Genomic DNA, 12843 nt, shown 5'->3' on the forward strand with positions numbered 1-12843 from the left:
ATAGCAAATATATTTTAAGAGTTGAAATATTAGACCACACTGAGCATACATATTAATTCATTTTGTGGTGTATGTGACTGAGTGCATTTGGGTACATATCTGCTTTACACGAAAGCACAATGACTGTGCCAATATTATTTGATTGTGAAATCTGAGTGTTTTCAGGCGTGGCCTGAGGGCGCAGTAATCCAGCCCGGTAAGGATTGGTGTTAAGGTTGAGGTCAGCCTTGTGCTAATTGACCTGATTTGTTTAGGTGCTGCTCCACCCATTTAAGTAAGCAATTATAGTGGTAATCCTTGTGCTTGTTAGCCAAGGTGGGGACGTAGGCAATTGGCCAAACCTCGAAAACATTTCTGTGTGTCACCTTTACTTTACTGCTTTCTGGTGCATGTGTGTTTGATTAAATTGCTTCATTTAATTTCTAGTATACTTTTACATTACCTACACTAGATTGACCATAGGGCTGTGAATATACTGGTGTTAGAATATTTACCTAGGGATTAAATTTTAAAAATACCAATTCACCCCCTGCCCTTTTGAGATCACGGTAAAGCTAGCACTGTCCTCCTAGAAGATCAGCTCGTGTTAGACATCCTCCTACATATCTTGAGTCTTATCAATATCAGTAGGCCATGTTACATTTCCCTGGTTCCTCTTCTTCACAGGATGCTGAGCTTTCTTTTCATAATATTTCTTATCCTCTCAATTCTTATCTTTTTTATGACAAATTATCTGATTCTTATAAACATTTTGTTTTAACCACTTCTATTCTTTTTTAAGTCAAAGACTTTTTCTCATACTATTTCTTGTCCTAAATGGAGGATTACTATGCAAGAGGAAATTTTAGCCTTGGAACAAAGTCATACATTGGACTTACTTTCTTTGCCTGCTGGAAAACATCCTGTCAACTGCAAATGGGTTTATAAACTGAAGTTAAATTTAGATGGTAGTGTTGAGAGATGTAAGGCTCGCCTGGTTTCTAAAGGGTACATTTAATCAGAGGGGTTTGATTATCATGAGACCTTTATTCCTTGTTGACCTTATAAGTCACACCCAGTTTTGATTAATGACAAATACTTATTGTATCTAATGGGTGCTTGAGGCTTTGTGCAGGAAATTAAATCGTCAAGATCAAGATGCACGTAAAGTAAATGAAGCTTGAAGGCCAATTTATATTTATGATTGTATTATATGTTTCTCCTACATAATTGGTATGTAATAGTTAGTTAGGGTCTTTGGTTTGTAATAAGCACACACACATCACATGCATGGTCAAATATGTAAGCATAAAATGAAAATAACCTTAGAAAGACCTTAGGGATTACCTACACCAAATTTTTTTGGTGTCTTAAAACAGGACCTGAAAGAGACCCTAGGACACTCACCTTAGCACTTGTATATGTTAAGCACTTGAATATGGTGTTTGTGAAACAAAATAGGACTGAAATGCTCACTTTGTGCACTTTCGGTCGACTGGCCCATGCAGTTCATTCTGCCCCAGTTGACCAAATCGGGTCTGGGTTAATTGGTTGACCACAGCCCAGTCAACCGAACAATTATAGTTCATTTGACCTCGGTCGACCAAACCTCCTAGGAATCAACTTTTTTACTACCTGGTCGACTTAGCACAAAATGAACTCCAACGATATGGTCAACTGAGGGTTCTCGGGAGAAGTCCCAATGGTTTGGTCGACTGAATCACCTAATTCAAATATCCATGGTTGACTAAACCGTGCTAGTTGGGAAAATCGCCTCTCCCGATCAACCGATCTTGAAGTTCAAATATGGTCTGGTCGACCGAAGCATATGAACTTTGGTCGATCAAAAGTGTTTTGGTCGACCGAGTCTCTTAGGTTGCTGTGAATTTTTTACCATGGTTAATATTTTAAAATAGGGTTAAAATGGCTAATAAATCATTAAACCTTTATAATAATCCCAGCGTTGTCCCTAACGGTAAAAATTCTTGGGGTGTCTATAAGTACCCCTTCATTTGGGAAAATTAGCAAGCTCATTAGCAAAACAAAATAAAAAATTTTCTCCTAAGCAAAAATACTCTCTTCTATTCCTATTGCTCATATTCTCACTCAATTCACTCAAACTCACCTTCTTGAAGTTTCCAAATCCTCTATAAGTGTGTTGAGTGTTTGTGGAAGGAGGTTTGCTCTCTCATTGTTGTGAGATTGAATTGATTTTTATAAGAGAAAAACCTAAGTGTTCTTAGGGGGCTTTGCTCATAAGCCTATCCTAATAAAACTTGTATTGAACTTTCGAGTGTTGCATTTTCGTTGCGATAACTTTGGAAGTTTGTATCTATTTTGGGTTGCAAAACTTTTTCAAAACTTACTTAAATATCTTGTAGGATTTACATTGACATATTTGTGAAGAGATATTTGTGTTTGTGATACTAATCTTTGTTGCAAGATTTTTTCAAGTATACATCGTTTGCTAAATACAAAGATTGCATATCTTTTGCAAACCAAGCATATACACTATTTGTGTGATTGACATATTCTGCTCTTTGGAATATTTGATACTTTAGTGATATCTTTGTTTGAGCACCCTGATTGAGAACATCTTGAAAGACAAAGATTGATTGTTGACACTCTCCCCTACTCATTAGACTGATAGAAAATACATTTGAGAGTTAAACTATTTAGACCACACTGAGCTTATATATTAAATCATTTGTGGTGTATGTGATTGAACGCATTTGGGTACATATCTGTTTTACTTGAAAGTAGTTTCATTTGTACCATTTGATTGTAAATCTGAGTGATTCCAGGCGTGGCTTGAGGGGCCGGTAATCTAGTACGGTAAGGATTGTTGTAACGGTTGAGGTCAGCCCTTTGAATTGACCTAGTTTGTATAGGTGCCACTCCACCCATTTAAGTGAGCAAGTTATAGTGGTAATCATGGTGCTTGTTAGCTAAGGCGGGGACATAGGAAATTGGTCTAACCTTGATAACATCTCTGTGTGTCACTCTCACTTTACTGCTTTCTGGTGCATGTGGTGTGGATTAAATTGCTTTATTTAAATTCTAGTATATTTACATTGCTTGCACTAGTTTGACCATAGGGTTATGAACATACTGGTGTTAGAATACTTTCCTAGGGATTAAATTTTAAAAATACCAATTCACGCTGCTCTTGGGATCACGGTAAAGCTAACAATTGGTATCAAAGCCACATAGCATAAACTAGTTGTTATTTTACAAAAAATCACATACGACTCATAGCTCTATGACCCCTTTTCCTGAGGGACCATCTTCCACACGACCTCCTGTTTTCAGTGGTGTTAATTACACATTTTGGAAATAAAGGATGTGCATCTACCTTCAGAATACTGATTGGAAGGTGTGGAGGATTGTCTTTAAAGGAAACTATGTTCCTATGAAAACTGAGGGTGCAGCTAGGGTTCCTTAGATTGAGGATGAATATGATGACGATGATATGAAAGTTATTAGTCTTAATGTCACTGCCATGAATATTTTATACTATAGTCTTGATGTAAATGAGTTTAACAGGATTATGGTATGTTTTACTGCAAAAGAAATATGGGATAAGTTAGAAGTCACATATGAGGGTATTAGAGACGTGAGGGACAGTAGGATAGATATGTTGACCAGTGAGTATGAGGCATTTAGGATGAATGTAAGTGAGTCCTTTAGAGCATGTACACCAGATTCACACACATCATAAACTCACTACATGCATTAGGAAAGATCTATCCCACATATGAGATGATTAGGAAGATCCTTAGAGGCTTACCTCCTATTTGGGAAGCCAAGGCTATGACCATTGTTGAGGGTAGAGACCTTAAGGCCATGACCTAAGATGAATTGATAGGTTCCCTGATCACATATGAATTGTTCATAAATGAAAGACTTAATGAGTATAATAGGGCTAAGAAAGTGACTACACTGAAAGCATCTAATAACACATCTATTGAGTGCAGTGAGTTTGACACTGATAATGAAATGGCCATGCTAACTAGAAAATTTAATAGATTTTTCAGGAAGAACAAGAAGCCCTATAAAAAATATAGAGAGTCTACTAATGAGAAGGGAGAGTCCAGTAAAAGAAAAGAAAAATCAAATGCTCCTATGTGTTATAACTGCAACAAGGTGAGGCACATCAAACCTGACTGCCCACTACTAAAAAAGGAGGCTAAAGAAAAAGAAGAAAGCCATGAAGGTCAAGACTTCATGGGACAAACTTAGTAGCAGCGACTCATAATTAGATCACAGTGACTCGAAGATCGCTAATATGTGCTTGATGGTACACGAGGATGAGGAATTGTCTTCTAGTTCATTATCTTCATACTGTTAATCTGATGATTGTGATTATGATTACATGCCTACATTTAGAGAGTTACAATTTGAATATATTCAGGTTTCTAAATTGCTAGGAAAAATGACCAAAGAAAATAAAAAGAAATGTGAAAATTGGTCAAAGTTGTTTAATAAGGCAAAAACCGCTCATGCTTCTATTTTAAAACAAATAGATGCTACTATTGTTAAACTTGAGAGGAAATTGGAGGATAGCTCCAAAATTGTTTTTAAATTCTCTAAGGGCAAAAATATTTTTGAAATATTACTTGGTGCCCAAAGAGACTCCTTAAGTAAAGAGGGTGTTGGTTTTAATAGTGTTGAAAATGTTAGACGATCTAATCTTTACTTAGGATACTTTACACGTGAGTCAAAATCTCATGTCCCTCCTAAAGAGCCTAAGTGTAGATTAAGATGTTTTAAATGTAAATAGGTTGGTCACATTCAATTTGATTGTCCACTTAGGAATAAGCATGCTAGAATTAGGAAAGTATGGGTAGTTAAGGGAGGTCTTGCTACTAACCCCCATGGACCCAACAAAATTTGGGGACCCGCATCAGTAACTTAGCTTATTTTACAGGTATACCAAAGATCGTCCTCCTCGAAGGACCAGTGGTACTTGGATAGCGGGTGCTCACGGCACATGATTGGCGACAAAAGGAAAATTCACTTCACTTGTTCCCAAGGATGGAGGCTTTGTGACATTTGGCAACAATGCCAAAGGACGCATCATCGGGATAGGTAAGGTTTGTAAGGATTCCTCTCTTACTATTGACAATGTTTTGTTGGTTGATTGGTTGAAGCATAATTTACTTAGCATAAGTCAGTTGTGTGACATAGGATATAAAGTATTTTTTGAGAATGATAAATGCATAGTAGAAGATAAATTAGATCACAAAGTGCTTTTTAATGCAAACCGTTATGAAAATGTGTATACTATTTCTCTTGATAATTTAGCTTCACAACAAGTAACATATTTTTCTACTATAAATGAAGCTAGTTGGTTATGACATATGCGGTTAGGACACACAAGAATGGATTTATTGTCAAAACTTGTTAGAAAAGAATTAGTCAAATGCTTGCCTAAGATGTCTTTTGTAAAGGATAAAATCTGTGATACATTTCAAATGGGTAAGCAAACAAAATCTAGTTTTAAGAAAAAAAAAATTCATATCTACTACTAGACCTTTAGAGATGCTTCACTTAGATTTGTTTGGACTTAATTCTATGCAAAGTCTTGGTGGTAAATCTTATGCCTTTGTAATTGTGAATGACTTTTCTAGATTCACATGGGTGTTGCTTCTTACACATAAAAATGAATCATGTGAACAAGTCACCAAACTTTGTAGGAGAATCCAGAATAAAAAGGGATATAAAATAACTCACATAAGAAGTGATAGAGGCACGGAATTCAAAAATGTAAGCATAGAAAAATATCGTGATTTAGAGGGCATATCATATAGTTTCTCTACACCTAGAACACCTCAACAAAATGATGTAGTATAAAGAAAGAATAGGTCACTGTAAGAAATGGGTAGAACTATGCTAAATGAACATAACTTACCTAAATATTTTTGGGCTGAGGCCATTAATACTACATGTTATGTTATGAATAGTGTGTTGATTAGACCGTCAATTAATAAAATCCCTTATGAATTGTGGAACAACCATAAGCCTAATATTTCTTATTTTCATGTGTTTGGTTGTAAATTCTTTGTGCTTAGAGATAATGAACATCTAGGAAAATTTGACTCTAAATTTGGTGAAGGTATTTTCCTAGGGTATGCACTTAATAGTGAAGCATATAGGGTTTTCAATAAAAGAACATTAACTGTCATTGAATCTATCCATGTTGTGTTTGATGAATCTAATCCATTCTCTAATAAAAATGATAAAGATGATATTGATATTAGAAAATGCTTAGGGAAAATGTCTACTAAAAACAATGGAAGTGAAAATCAAAAAGTAAATGAAAAATCATTTGAAGATAATGAAAATGAAAATCAGGAGTTGCCTAGAGATTGGAAATTCGTTAGAAATCATTTTATAGATCAAATCATAGGTGAGTTGTCCCGTGGTATAGCCACAAGATCTTTCCTGAGAAATCTAGTGAATCATTCTGCTTTCTTATCCTAAGAAGAACCTAAAAATATTAAAGAAACCATAGAGGATGAGTCTTGGGTGATGTCCATGCAGGAAGAACTTCACCAATTTGAAAGAAGCAAAGTGTGATAATACTAGTGCAACTAAATGGGTATATAGAAATAAGAAAGATGAGAATGGGGTAATAACTAGGAATAAAGTTAGACTAATTGCCCAAGGGTATAACCAAGAGGAAGGGATTGACTTTGATGAAACATATGCTCATGTTGCTAGGTTAGAAGCCATTCGTATGCTACTTACCTTTGCCGCTTTTAAAAATTTTAAATTGTTTCAAATGTATGTTAAAAGCATTTTTCTAAATGGCTACATTAATGAAGAGGTATACGTAGAACAACCACCAAGTTTTGAAAATCATAAATATCCCGATCATGTTTACTAGTTATCTAAAGCCTTGTATGGATTGAAACAAGCTCCTAGAGCTTGGTATGAGAGGTTTAGTGGTTTTCTACTGGAAAATGGGTTTACCTGTGGCAAAATTGACACTACACTTTTCATCAAATCCAAAAATGATGATATGTTGCTTGTTCAATGATTATGCGTCAAAACTGCGTAATTGGGCATCTTAACCCGGGCTTTACGGTTTATATTTTTAATTAAATGTCCAAAATTGTCCAATATTTTAATAAAGTGCCAAAATCATCATTCTTGAACTTTATTGCACTATTTATGAAGTTTTGGTAATTTTTTGTTGCAAGAAAAATATCGGAAACCAAAACCAACACCTGTTCGTATTTTGTGCATAACTTTTCCTTCCAAGCTCCGATTGAGACGATTCAAATTTTTGGAGAAATAGAAAATAATTATCTACAACTTTTATGTTTTGAGTTTTGCAAGAAACAGGCTCCAGAAGAGTCATATTTGCGATGAACAGAGAATGAAAAAAATGAAAAAAAAAATATAACAATTCGGGTTGGGTCAAGTTGCCGAGTCAGCTCCAATTGGGTTGGGTCAAACCAGGTCAAGTCTCTCACACGGATCTTAGGGCAAGCCTCCTCCTCTATTTATTCTTTCTTTTTTCCCCTATTCTGGGTGTGCCCTACGCACCACCATTCTCCTTCTCTTCTTCTTCTTTTTATACTTCTTCTTCTTCTTCTTCTTCTTCTTGTATCTCTCCCTTTACCTATCTCTTTGCCATATTTTTTAGTTTCTCTTTCTTTCTTTCTATCTGTTTTTCTTTCCCTCTCTCCTTAGTGATCTCTCTCTTTGCTTCCTCTTTCCCCTGTTTCTCCATAGCTGCAGCATCCACGGATCTTCACAGCATACCAGCAGCAGCAGTAGTCCCTTCGGTCACACACAGCAGCGGCAGTCCCTGAATTCTCTCTTGTTCTCTCCTTCCTGCAGTTCTTTCTCTATCTCTATTTCTCTCTCAACCTTCTCCTTTGGCCACACACAGCCAGCCAGCCACTGCAACCTCCTCGGCCACTCCAGCAGGACTCGAGAGCACCACCTCTGCAGCAGAAAACCAGCCACTCGAGCCCTCCTTCAGCTTGTGGCAACTCCTTCCGGACAACCACCCGGATACAACCATCATCCCCTACCGTGGCCACCTCTCTCTCTCTCTCTCTCTCTCTCTCTCTTTTTCTCTAGAAAATCTTTTTATTTAATTTCTTTTCTTCTCTTTTATTTTCTTTCAGTTTTTCTTTTGTTTTATTATTATTGTTATTATTATTATTGTTATTTGCTTGGATAGTATTTTTAAATTGTTAAAGTTTCTTTTAGACTTGATTACTTTTGGGATCTTTATTAAAGTAAGAATTTTTATAGGAATGTTTAGTTAGGTCTTCATTTTTGCTATGGTGTTTATTTATTTATCTATTTGTCTTTGTCTTAGAAATTAAATTAGTTACCCTTTTAAAGTTTTCATTTTTATTGTGTTCCGTTACCGTTTGCGTATCTTAAATTGTGATGTTGATTCGTAATTTTTGGTTCATGTTAAAGATTTGGTTTTTATTGTGTGCATGTGTGTTTAGTTGAGTTTCCTTTCCTACGTGTTTTAATTCCATGTTTAAAGTTCCCATTTTTAGTTAATGTGCCCGGTGTTTCCTCGAGTAGACTAGGGTTTCCATTTTTGCTCGTTAATTCAGTGCGTGTTAGTTTTAGGATTTAAATTGCATGTTGTTTTAATTGGTCAAAAAGAATCTCAACAATCTCAAAATCCTGAATCTGAACTAAGTTCAGTACCTTTTTAATTTTGATTGGAAGAACGTAAAATCTGAGATTAAACGCATTCCCTGAGGAGACGATCTAGCCCTTGGGCTTAATATTACACAACAGAACTCCTATACTTGGGATAGCTTTTGAGCTGCTCATTTTTCAAGTGAGTCATTCAAATTTATGTGGACAATATCATTTTTGGAGCAACGAATGATGAGTTGTGTAATGAGTTTGCCAAGTGCATGCAAAGTGAATTTGAAATGAGCATGATAGGTGAACTTAGTTTCTTCTTAGGGCTGCAAATCAAACAAACCAAACATGGAACTTTCATATGCCAATCTAAATATATCAGGGACTTGCTAAAGAAATTTAATATGGAAGATTGCAAAATTCTTGGTACACCTATGAACTCTTCCATTAAGCTTGATAAAGATAAGCAACGAATTCTTGTTGACGTAAAATTGTATCGTGGCATGATTGGGAGTCTCCTATATTTCACTGCTAGTAGGCTTGATATTATGTTTAATGTGTGTATGCATGCTAGGTTTCAGGCTACCCCTAAGGAATCTCACTTAAAAGCTGTCAAATGAATCCTTAGGTATTTAGTTGGGACTATAGAGTTAGGCTTGTGGTACCCTAAGCACACTACCTTGGAGATTGTGAGGTACACTGATGCTAACTTTGCAGGTAGTAAGGATGATAGAAAAAGCACTAGTAGCACTTGTCATTACTTAGGACAATCTCTTGTTTCTTGTTCTCCAAGAAACAAAACTCAGTTGCCTTATCCACAGCCGAAACTGAATATATTGCGGCTAGAAGTTGTTGTGCCCAAACTCTTTATATGTAACAACAACTTATGGATTATGGATTGCATTATGATATGATACCGATTAAATGTGATAATACTAGTGCAATCAACATCTCTAAAAATCCTATCTCACATTCACGAACTAAACACATTGAGATTATACACCTCTTTCTTCATGATCATGTGCAAAAAGAAGATGTGGCTCTTGAGTTTTTATGCACAAATGAACAGTAGGCAGATATATTGACTAAACCACTTCCTAAGGATAGGTTCATACAAACTAGACGTGAATTAGGGTTAATACATAGTAGAGAAGCTTCTTAGGCTTAAATGTTTCATAACTTGCATAAATTTAGGGGGAGCTCTCTGATGAGAACTTTCCAAGTCTTAGCAACTAATATTATTGTTGACTTGCCTTCTTGCTTTAGACTTTGTGAAAGTTGCTTATTGATAGTGTGCACATGCATTTTATCTATAGCATGATAATATTAACTGCAATGAATAATGATTATTATTTGTGAAGCACAACTTCTTGTCCACTTCATGATCATATTGAAATTTTATTTGCTTGTTGAACATTATTGAATTTTTTGAGTAGTTGTGGATAAATTGTTAGGAAATATTTAAACTCAAATAGGTTACAATTATACAGGATTCATTTTGGAAAGTTCAATTTACAAACGGCACTCTGCTGAAATTTTTCTAAATCTTTCCAAAATTCTTCATGTATAACTGTAATACTTACCCATTGCCTAGGGTGTTAATTCATATGACCCTTTTTGCTGTTTCCAAAAGGGGGAGATGGAAAGGGGCAAAAATAATGGGAAAAATGACTTGGGTAAAATAAATTGGATGCATATTGAAAGGGGGAGCCTTCTTAGGCTTAACCCATTATTTTTGCTGATCCTATTTGTCATCATCAAAAAGGGGGAGAATGTTGACCTTATAGGTCATGCTCAGTTTTTATGAATGACAAATACTCATTGTGTTTAATGGGTGTTTGAGGCTTTGTGTAGGAACTTATATCGTCAAGATCAAGATGCACATAAAGAAAACGAAGCTTGAAGACCAATTTATATTTATGATTATAATATATGTTTCTCCTATGTAATTGGTCTGTAATATTTAGTTAGGGTCTTTGGTATGTAATAAGCACACAAACATCACATGCATGGTCAAATACGTAAGCTCAAAATGAAAATAATCTTAGAAAGACCTTACCGACATCAAATTTTTTCGCTGTCTTCAAAAAGGACCTGAAAGAGACCCTAGGATACTCACCTTTGTACTTATATATGTTAGGCACTTGAATAGGGTGCTTGTGAATCAAAATAGGCCCGAAATGCACACTTTGTGCACTTTCGGTCAATTGGCCCATGCAATTCATTCTGCCTCGGTCGACTGAATCCGGTTTGTGTTAACCGGTTAACCACAGCCTAGTTGACCAAATGATTATAGTTCATTTGACCTCAGTTGACTGAATCTCTTAGGAGTCAACTTTTTGACCGCCTGATCGATCGAGCACAAAATGAACTTCAAAGCTTTGGTCGACTGAGGGTCCTAGGGAGAAGGCCCAACGGTCTGGTTGACCGAATCACCCAGTTCAAATATCTCTGGTCGACCGAATCGTGCTAGCTGGGAAAATCGCCTCTCCCGATCAACCGACCCTAAAGTTCAAATATGGCCCAGTTGACCGAGCCATATGAAGTTCGGTCGACCAAAAGTGTTTTGGTCAACTGGGTCTCTCGGGTTATTGTGAATTTTTTACCATGGTTATTATTTTAAATAGGGTTAAAATGGCTAATACATCATTAAACTTTTCTAATAATACCAGCCTTGTCCCTAACGGTAAAAATTCCTGGGGTGTCTATAAACACCCCTTCATTTGGAAAAATTAGCAAGCTGATTAGCAAAACAGAATCAAAATTTTCTCTTAAGTAAAAATACTCTCTTCTATTCCTATTGCTCATACTCTCACTCAATTCACTTAAACTCACCTTCTTCAAGTTGCTATATCCTCTGTAAGTGTGTTGAGTGTTTGTGGAAGGAGGCTTGCTCTCTCATTGTTGTGAGATTGAATCAATTTTTACGAGAGCTAAACCTTAGTGTTCTTAGTGGGCTTTGCTCATAAGCCTATCCTAAGAAGACTTGTATTGAACTTCCGAGTGTTGCATTTTCGTTGCAATAACTTAGGAAGTTTGTTTCAATTTTGGGTTGCAAAACTTTTTCAAAACTTACTCAAATATCTTGTAGGATTTACATTGACATATTTGTGAAGAGATATTTGTGTTTGTGATATTAATCTTTGTTACAATATTTATTCAAGTATACATCATTTGCTAAATACAAAAATTGCATATCTTTTGCAAACCAAGCATACACACTATTTGCGTGATTAACATATTCTGCTCTTTGGAATATTTGATACTTGAGTGATATCTTTATTTGAGCACCTTGATTGAGAACATCTTGAAAGACAAAGATTGATTGTTGACACTCTCACATACTCATTAGACTGATAGAAAATACATTTGAGAGATAAACTATTTAGACCACACTGAGCTTACGTACTAAATCATTTGTGGTGTATGTGATTGAACGCATTTGGGTACATATCTGTTTTACTTGAAAGCACTTTTTTCTGTACCATTTGATTGTAAATCTGAGTGATTCCAGGCATGGCCTGAGGGGGCGGTAATCTAGTCCGGTAAGGATTGTTGTAACGGTTGAGGTTAGCCCCTTGAATTGACCTGGTTTGTATAGGTGCCGCTCCACACGTTTAAGAGATCAAGTTATTGTGGTAATCCTTGTGCTTGTTAGCCAAGGCGGGGATGTAGGCAATTGGCCGAACCTCGATAACATCTTTGTGTGTCATTCTCACTTTACTGCTTTCTAGTGCATATGACGTGCATTAAATTTCTTTATTTAAATTCTAGTATATTTACATTGCTTGCACTAGATTGACCATAGGGTTGTGAACATACTTGTGCTAGAATACTTACCTAGGGATTAAATTTTAAAAATACCAATTCACCCTCCTCTTGGGATCACGGTAAAGCTAATAGCTTGTAGCCAAACTTACAACAGTTTGAATTTTTCTTTCCATTGCTGCTATGAGGAACTGGAAAATTATTCAAATGGATGTGAATAATGCTTTTCTGCATGGTGACCTTCATGAAGAGGTTTATATGGCATTGTCACTTCGTTTTGACAGTAAGGGGGAGACTAATATGGTTTGTAAGCTTAGAAAGTCATTGTATGGTTTAAAACAAGCCTTACGACAATGGTTTGCTAAATTTTCTACTACTTTGACAGCTGCTGGTTTTACTTAATCAAAATCAGATTATTCCCTTTTCTCTAAGGTTGAAGGAGTATTTATCATCATGATT

This window comes from Malania oleifera, chromosome 2 (assembly GCF_029873635.1).
Source record: "Malania oleifera isolate guangnan ecotype guangnan chromosome 2, ASM2987363v1, whole genome shotgun sequence".
NCBI lineage: Eukaryota > Viridiplantae > Streptophyta > Magnoliopsida > Santalales > Ximeniaceae > Malania > Malania oleifera.